This window comes from Talpa occidentalis, unplaced genomic scaffold, assembly GCF_014898055.3.
Source record: "Talpa occidentalis isolate TD23 unplaced genomic scaffold, MPIMG_talOcc4v2.1, whole genome shotgun sequence".
In the NCBI taxonomy this organism is placed as follows: domain Eukaryota; kingdom Metazoa; phylum Chordata; class Mammalia; order Eulipotyphla; family Talpidae; genus Talpa; species Talpa occidentalis.
Genome location: NW_026555331.1, coordinates 66,916,138 through 66,924,524, shown reverse-complemented (window position 1 = coordinate 66,924,524; position 8,387 = coordinate 66,916,138).

The following is an 8,387-nucleotide window of genomic DNA, read 5'->3' as shown; positions in this document are numbered from 1 at the left end:
CCCAGGGACCTTGGTACCGCTGCCAAGGGAGATGGCTCTTCCAGGTGTACACAGGCTGGCTTCTGCCCTCAGGTTTCTTTCAAATGCTACTCAACTCCCCCACCCACCCAATCATTCACTTAGACTGAAAGTGCCATGCAAAAGTAGGACTTAGTCTCTTGTTTACCGTCACCCCCAAGTATGTAGACAGATTTGTAAGTATGAATGGAATACAGTAGCCTCCACCCCTTAGTCATTGTTTTGTTTTACTGATTTCAAGTTATCTAATTGAAAATGTTACCTTTACTAAGTTATTTTGAGAGAGTCTACATTCACATCTTTTATTACAGTGTATTTTTGTACTTGTTCTACCTTATTATTAGCTATTGGTATTAATCTTTTAGGTAAGTGCACATACCCTACCATCTTCATCATATATACTTATGATAATTTGATTTACAAAATAGGCACAGTAAATAATGTGTGTTTGTGTGTGTGTGTGTGTGTGTGTGTAAATCCTATCCCTTGTCTCAGGCATTCACTGGCATCTTGCAACAAACCCTCCTTGAATCAGGAGGGAATACCGTATACACAATCAAAAGCTGGTTTCAAACTGTAATGTGCACAGGACTCACCAGTGAGCTTGCTGAAAGGTGCATTCTACTTCGCAAAGTAAGGTGGGACCCAAGAGAGCCAGCCTGTGTTCATACAGAGCAGCTCGACAACCCCAGAGTTTCTTATCAGTAAGTCCAGGGTAGGGTTCAAGAGGCTAAAATTACTGACAAGTTGCCAGGTGAGGACTTCATTGCTGGTCCTGGCTGAATGCCAACATTCCAGTCTAAAACATTTTCAGGAGGTGAAGAAACCACGTCTCACCTTGTCAAATGCTGACTGACCTCAGTCTTCCAGGAACAGCACCCCTCACTCCCCCAATAGGACATTCAGGAACCTAAGACTATGAAGAGGACTTGCCTTGTGAGGAAGAGTGACACCTGTGTGGAGATGAGCATGTTGACACACCAGTGACCAACATGGCCTGACAACTCTGTGAAGCAGAAAGAGTAGACTCTACATGGAGAAAGAGAAATTCAGCTGGAAAAAAAAAAAAAAAAAAGCAGGCACTCAGCTGAAAAGACCTCTCCTTTCAAGGTAAGAACTTTGGTTGAAAAGTAAAAGGGAAACTTATACCATAATCATCACAGGTGATAGGATTAAATCTGGACCAGAAAGTTTCACCAGTAAATTCTACCAAACTTTTAGAGAAATAATACCTATGTTTCTTACACTATTCTAGAAAATTGAAGAGGTAATAGTTATAAACACATTTTATGAGGCTAACATTACCTTCATAACAAAACCACACAAAAACATAGGAAAAGAAAGCTTTGTACCAATATCTCTGATGAAAATAAATGCAAAACCCTCAAATAAATCTTAACCAACTACATTCAACATTATAAGAATCATAAACCTTGATCAAGTGAGATTTAATTTAAATATGCAAGGATGAATATAAATATGAAAGTCAATTAATGTGATACACCACATCAACCAAAAAAGATAAAAAGCATAGGGTTATTTCAACAGATGCAGTAAAAGCATCTGACATCCATTAATGATAACATCTGAAAAAATGGTTATAGAAGGAAGGTAACTTCGTGTGTAAAAGTTCCTGTATGACAAATCCCTGGCTAACATCATACTTAATGGTGAAAAATTGAAAGTTTTTCTCTAAGGTTCAAGACAAGAATGTCCACTCTGGGCAAGAAAAGGAAATAAAATGTTATCAATTGGAAGGGAAGAAATCAAGCTACCACTATGTGCAGATGACATAATAATATATACAAAAGGGCCTCCCCAGTGGCGCAGCAGTTGAGCGCTGGGTTGTGAAGGTGTCCGCAGCCTCTGCAGCACCCGTTGGATCCCCAGCCACTGGGTGAGGGTCCCACATGGTGCGCAGACCTCTCCTGCCGCCTGCTGCTTCCCTCAGCAGTGTACTTCATCACTCTGCCTCTTCTACTCTCCGTTCTGGCTCTGGTGAATTCTCTTGCCCTCCTGCGCCTCTGACTGTACCCAGTACTTGCATAAATAAATAAATAAATCTTTAAAAAAGACAAAAAAAAAAAGGAAAAAAATTATATACACAAAAACCCTAAAAGGCTATGCTAAAACACTGTTGGAAACAATAAAATCATATAGGGAAGTGGTAAATTACCAAATCAATTGTTGTGTTTCTATACACAAACAATGAACTAGAAGAAGCGGAAAATAAGAAAACAAGCACAGCAAAAAGAATCCAATACCTAGGAGCAAAATTAACAAAGGAGATGAACGACCTGTACACTGAAAACTGTAAGACATCGTTAAAAGATCTGGGTTTTGAAAGTTAACTTCAAGTAACAAAATAGGTCTCAGAGTGTAAGGAGAAATCAAATGTAAACTTTCAGATGAGTCTGTGTAAAGGAAACCTTCAACCTTCATATGTGTCTGGCAAGTGTATATTTACTCATGGAATCCTTCAAGCTGTGTGCATAGCCATTGTATTTAATCTCATGTAACCAAAAATATTTTTAAAAGCCTTTAACTCGTCAATACTTATTTCATTTCAGCTAGAAAATACTGTTATGAAAACAAGCACATCTTCTGAAATGGTCTCATCTGAAAAATATAACCTGTTCATTTAAGGTTTTCAGGATCAGCAAAACAGAAAACAGGAAACAGGAGCCTGTAGATTCCCCAGTTCTGGGTTTTTGTTTTCGTTTCTTGATTTTTTTGACTCTTTAGAGTGGAAAGTACCATAAATGCCATCAAAAATCCACAGAAGCCTTAAGTGTGCAAAAATATGGGGAGGGCCTCCCCTGGTGGCACAGGGGTTGAGCGCTGGGTTGCAAAGCTGCCTGCAGCCTCTGCAGCACCAGTTCGATCCCCGGCCACCGGGTGAGGGTCACAAATGGCACACAGACCTCTCCTGCTGCCCGCTGCTCCCCTCAGCAGTGTATTTCGTCAGTCTGCCTATTCTGTTCCCCGCTCTGTCTCTGGTGAATTCTCTCACCCTCCTGCGCTTATGACTGTACCCAGTGCTTGTATAAATAAATAAATAAATCTTTTAAAAAATATGTGGGGAAAAGGAGAGCGAGAGGGTGGAAAGAATAATAGTATATCCTCTCAAAGCCACAGGCACTTCTTTCATTATAAATAAAACAATAATTAAGTTCATGAAAAATTAAAAGTTTTACTACTTATAGTAGTTCCCCAAATCCTTTCTGTTTTCACTAACATAGTTACAAGTCTTGATATATTACCAGTTCATTTTCTTTCTGGGTTAGCCCAGCATTAGGACAAAGCTGTCTGAGACTTTAAGCTGCTGCTCGAGGTGAAGCCCTGATGCTCATCAAACAAGTGTGGAACATGATGTTTACCTCAAAGCACTATTTTGAAATTTTCATAGGATCATGTATTTAACATCACTTTGTATAGTGTGTAAACATAATTCTAGATTAATTTTTGATGACAGCATAGCACTTAACATGTTTTATGTTTTTGCTGACCTAGACCTGTGAGCTTACCAAGGGAAGGGGGTAGCCTTTATATCTGTATCCCCAACCCTTAGAATATGGCAAAAGGTAGACACCCAAATAATACTGGATTAACAGACCCATCAGTGGCTACTCAGGAATCTGCATGAATCATGTTTCACTACATTAGTATATCTTCAGTTTATAAATGCTTGATCAAATGTATGAAAATAGCAAATATGCAGACAAAAGCTAAAGTATAGCTTTTTCAAAACTGTTGCTTTGTTCTAAGTTAACACTGAACAAAAAGAATTAAAATGAACATCATTAATATCTTGAAGTTTCTTTGAACATTTGAATAATTTTTTAGTGAATGTCTCATTTATGTATCAACTGATTTAACCTTTTCCTGACATTTTTATTAAAATGAACTTCGAGTCTCCTTTTCTTTCTCTTTTCTATACTTAAAATTTACAGCAATATCATCATTAAGCTAGATTTATTTTAAATCCATGAGATCTGACCAAATTATGCTCTCCAACATCACAGTAAGTATAGATCATGGATAATGTTTTTCTAACCATAATCCTGAAGAGACAAGGTAGAATATTGATAGATGATAGATAGATAGATAGATAGATAGATAGATAGATAGATGATAGATAGATCTAAGATTTGACTTTATCAATTCACTGTAATCCATTGTTATTCATGAGAATTTTAAAAAAAGATTAGCTTTCTTATTATCTACTCAGATACACAGAAAATATGGTATTATTGACTAGAGGCAATTTAGAGTCCTTTCTAGTAAGATAGACACTGTTTTAACAAACACCTAACCCTTAGAGATGATCCATGATGATGAAAAAGCACTTAGAAAGAGTCAAAATATTATGCAAATTCAAATCACAAGAAAACATAATTCTACTGATCTGTCCATTGGAGCACATTTCTTGCTGGTTTACACACTTGCCTTCTAGTCTTTTCAATATCAACTTAAAGGTTACCACCAGTAACATCTACCATGACTCCCCAATCTAAGTGGCCACACCCTCCTTAACTCTGCAGTGTTGTGTCACTCTCCAGGATTTCGCTTGTTTGTGGATTACTATCTGCTACTATGTTTCCTCACCAGAACTCCAGCAGGACCATTTGGTTGCAAGATGTCAAAAGATTGGCTTTAACACCAAAGGCTGCCCATAAACATTATTGGATGATTGAATATATGAAACTACTAAATAGCTGATATTGAAAAAGAGATTTCTTTTGCTCAAGAATTCCCGGGTTTATTGAATATTCAACAAATACTTATTGAATACTTTACCTCCAAGAACCACCCTAGCCTTAAAGATAGGTTAGTCAACAAAAAAGGAAACTGAAAATCCCTTTTCTCATTGAGCTTGTATATTAGTGTAGAGAAAGAAGCAGTAAATCAACACAAGTAAAGGATTTAGAACATAAGTGCTCTGGAAGAACAAGGAAGCAGTACAAGGAGATTGGATGTCACGATGAAGAATGAATGTCCATTTTAAATACAATGCACTCATTCCAGGGACACAAGGATGGTTTAACATCCGAAAATCAATCAACGTTATCCAAAACATCAACAAAAAGAAATATAAAAACCATATGATAATATGAATAGATGCTGAGAAAGCTTTCGAAAAAGTGCAACACCCATTCATGATAAAAGCCCTTGAAATTCTTGAGATACAAGGAACATACCTCAACATCATAAAGGCCATCTATGACAAGCCAACAGCAAGTTTCATTCTCAATGGTGAAAAGCTGAAAGCAATTCCATTAAGATCTGGAACAAGACAAGGATGCCCACTCTCACCACTGCTTTTCAATATAATACTGGAAGTCCTAGCCAGAGCAATAAGACAAGAGGAAGACATACAAGGACTCCAAATAGGAAAAGAAGAAGTCAAACTATCACTATTTGCAGATGATATGATAATATACATAGAGAACCCCAAAATCTCCACAGAAAAGCTAATTCAACTCATCAATCAATTCAGTAAAGTGGCAGGATACAAAATCAACACGCAAAAGTCAGTAGCCTTCCTATACACAAACAATAAATCTGAAGAAGAAGAAATCAAAAAAACCATCCCTTTTATTATCGAAACAAAAAAAATCAAATATTTGGGAATAAATCTAACAAAAGAGGTAAAGGACCTATACAAAGAAAACTATAAAACACTGTTAAGGGGGGCGGAGCAACATGGCGGCGAGGAGATGCTGCGAGTAAGATCTCCCATTAAAAAAAAGTTAATAGGGAGGAAAAGCGGCAGGTCCCAGTGAGAACTGGGACACGGAAGATAAACGGACGACTCCAGCAAACTGCCCGAAGAAGAAAGTTGCCATAAAAGAGGACTAGAAGGGAGGAAAGCGCAGAACCCTGCTCCCCTCCCCCGCCCACAGAGGCGGCACTCTCCGACCAGCAGAGAGGAGGGAAACAACAAACTAAAACGACCCACAAGAACAAAGGACGCAGCAAGCGGGACTGTGCGTGGAAAGGAACTATTGCAGCCACCACACCCCGTGAACGGGAGCTGTGGAGAACCCTGCAGGATCCGCCGTGGAGGTGAGCTCCGGGCGCCATTAAAGAGAGACCCCGCCCAGGAGGAGGCCAGCACCAGCACACAGCCCCGGCAGCCCAGTAAGCCTGCACGGAAAGCGGCGCGCTGGAAAAGCAGGCGCGGATTGAGGTCAGGATTGCGCGGAAAGCAGCACAGATCGCGCTGAAAAGCAGTGCGGTTGAAAAGCAAACGCGGATCCAGATCGGATCGCAGCTGCCCAGGTCCCCGCGCCTGCGACCTAGGCTTGCGGGGAGACGCGCGGAGGCCCTCCCTGAGTGAGCAGGAACCAGGCGCCCAGGCACGGGAGCGGGATTCAAAAGGAGCCATTCCCGCGCCACTGATCTGGGCTACAGCCCGCGTCCTGGAACTGAGGGCTTTGGAACTGAGACCCGGGGCACGAAATTAGGGGCGTGGGTTCCCCACGACGGTGGGGCACAAGGCAGACACAGCACCCCAAAGCCGTTGAGGTGTACCCTACCATCCCCGCTCTGCTCCCTGTCCCACGGGGTGGAAAATCAGCTCACCAAGGGCTCTAGGAGAGATCTCTGGCGCCACCTAGCGACTTGAAGCCAGCACAGGCTCCTGAAGGAGCTAGTGGCCAGCTGGGGAGTTAGCCCACGCCAGGCCCCTTCCGAACAAGTAGTCTGAGCCCACAGGGGGAGCGAGCACCCACAGCCGGGGCAGACCAAGCGCGCAGAAGAGTGTGCCTGAGACCGGACGCGCAGGGAGTGTGTCCCACATCACCATTATAGAATAGGGACATTTCTTCAGTAAAGACTACCTGCAGAAGGCTTCCTCAGGAGCCAGAGGTAAGCGGGGAAGTTCGCCCACGCCAGACCCCCTCTGGCCTGCAGTCCAAGCCCAGAGGGGCAGGAACCCCCGCCGGGGCAGACCAGGCGCACAGGGGAGTGTGTCCCCACATCGGCATTTTAGAACAGGGACCTTTCTCCAGTAAAGACTGCTTGAAACTGACAGATGACTCCTAGAGGAACCAGAGGGGAGCAGAGAAGCCCACCCAAGATGCCGGCCAGTCCCAACAACACAGTGTCCCAACGCATATGGCAAATTAGAAAACAGACAGTAGGGAGGAGAAGAACCACATGCAACCTAGCAACTCTCCAGAGAAAAAGCACACCACAAAAAGAAAACCAGCCCCCAGATTGCAACGACAGTAACTTGGTAGAACTTCTGAGCCTTCCAGAAAGAGAATTTAAAATTGCCGTGATTAAAAAACTGACAGAAGTCATAAAGGAAAACAATGATAAGGGAAAAATAATCAACAATCAGAAGAATGAAATTGAGTCCCTAAAGAGGGAAGTAAAAGAAATGCAGGAGATCAAAGAATTAATGGAAGAACTAAAGAATTCTGGGAAAAGCAATGAAAGCAGAATTGATGAAATGGAAGAACGAATAAGTACTCTTGAAGACACAGAAATAAAAAGAACCAAAACAGAAAGGAAAGAGAAGTACGAAGGAAAAGAATGAAGAAAGACTTCGGGAACTATCTGACTCCATGAGGAAAGGAAATATAAGAGTTATAGAAATACCAGAAGGAGAGGAGAGAGAAGTAGGAACAGAGAAAATATTCAAAGAGATAATTGAAGAGAACTCCCAAATGTGAAGAGGAGCTGAAAATTGATATACAAGAAGCAAGAAGAACACCAAACTTCCACGACGAAAGGAAAAATACAGCAAGAAACACATAATAGTAAAGCTCCCAAGATCCAGGACAAGGAAAAATAATGAAGCTGGCAAGAGGGAAGAAACAGATAACATTCAAAGGAAAGCCAATCAGGCTGACATCAGACTTCTCCGAAGAAACACTACGGGCAAGGAGAGAGTGGAGGGACATAGTCAACAGACTCCAAGAAAACAGATGCCAACCAAGAATACTCTATCCCGCAAAGCTCTCCTTCCTCTTTGAAGAAAGAATATGGACTTTCCCAGACAAACAGAACTCCGGAATTTCATTGCACTAAACCCCCCTCCAAAAGTACTAAAAGGATCCTAAAGCCAGAACCTCAGAGGGACGAATAACAATGAAAGAAGGCCAAAAAAAAAAAAAGTTATTAAAAGAAATAAATAAATAAAACTCAAAGGAAAGAAAAACAAATGGCAAATACAGATGTTTAACATATCAATATTAACGCTAAATGTAAATGGACTAAACTCTTCAATAAAAAACAACAGAGTTGCAGCCTGGATTAAGAAACAAAAAAACCCAACCTTTTGCTGTCTCCAGGAAACACATTTAGCTACAAAAGATAAAATAGGCTCAAGTTAAAGGATGGAAAACAATCCTACA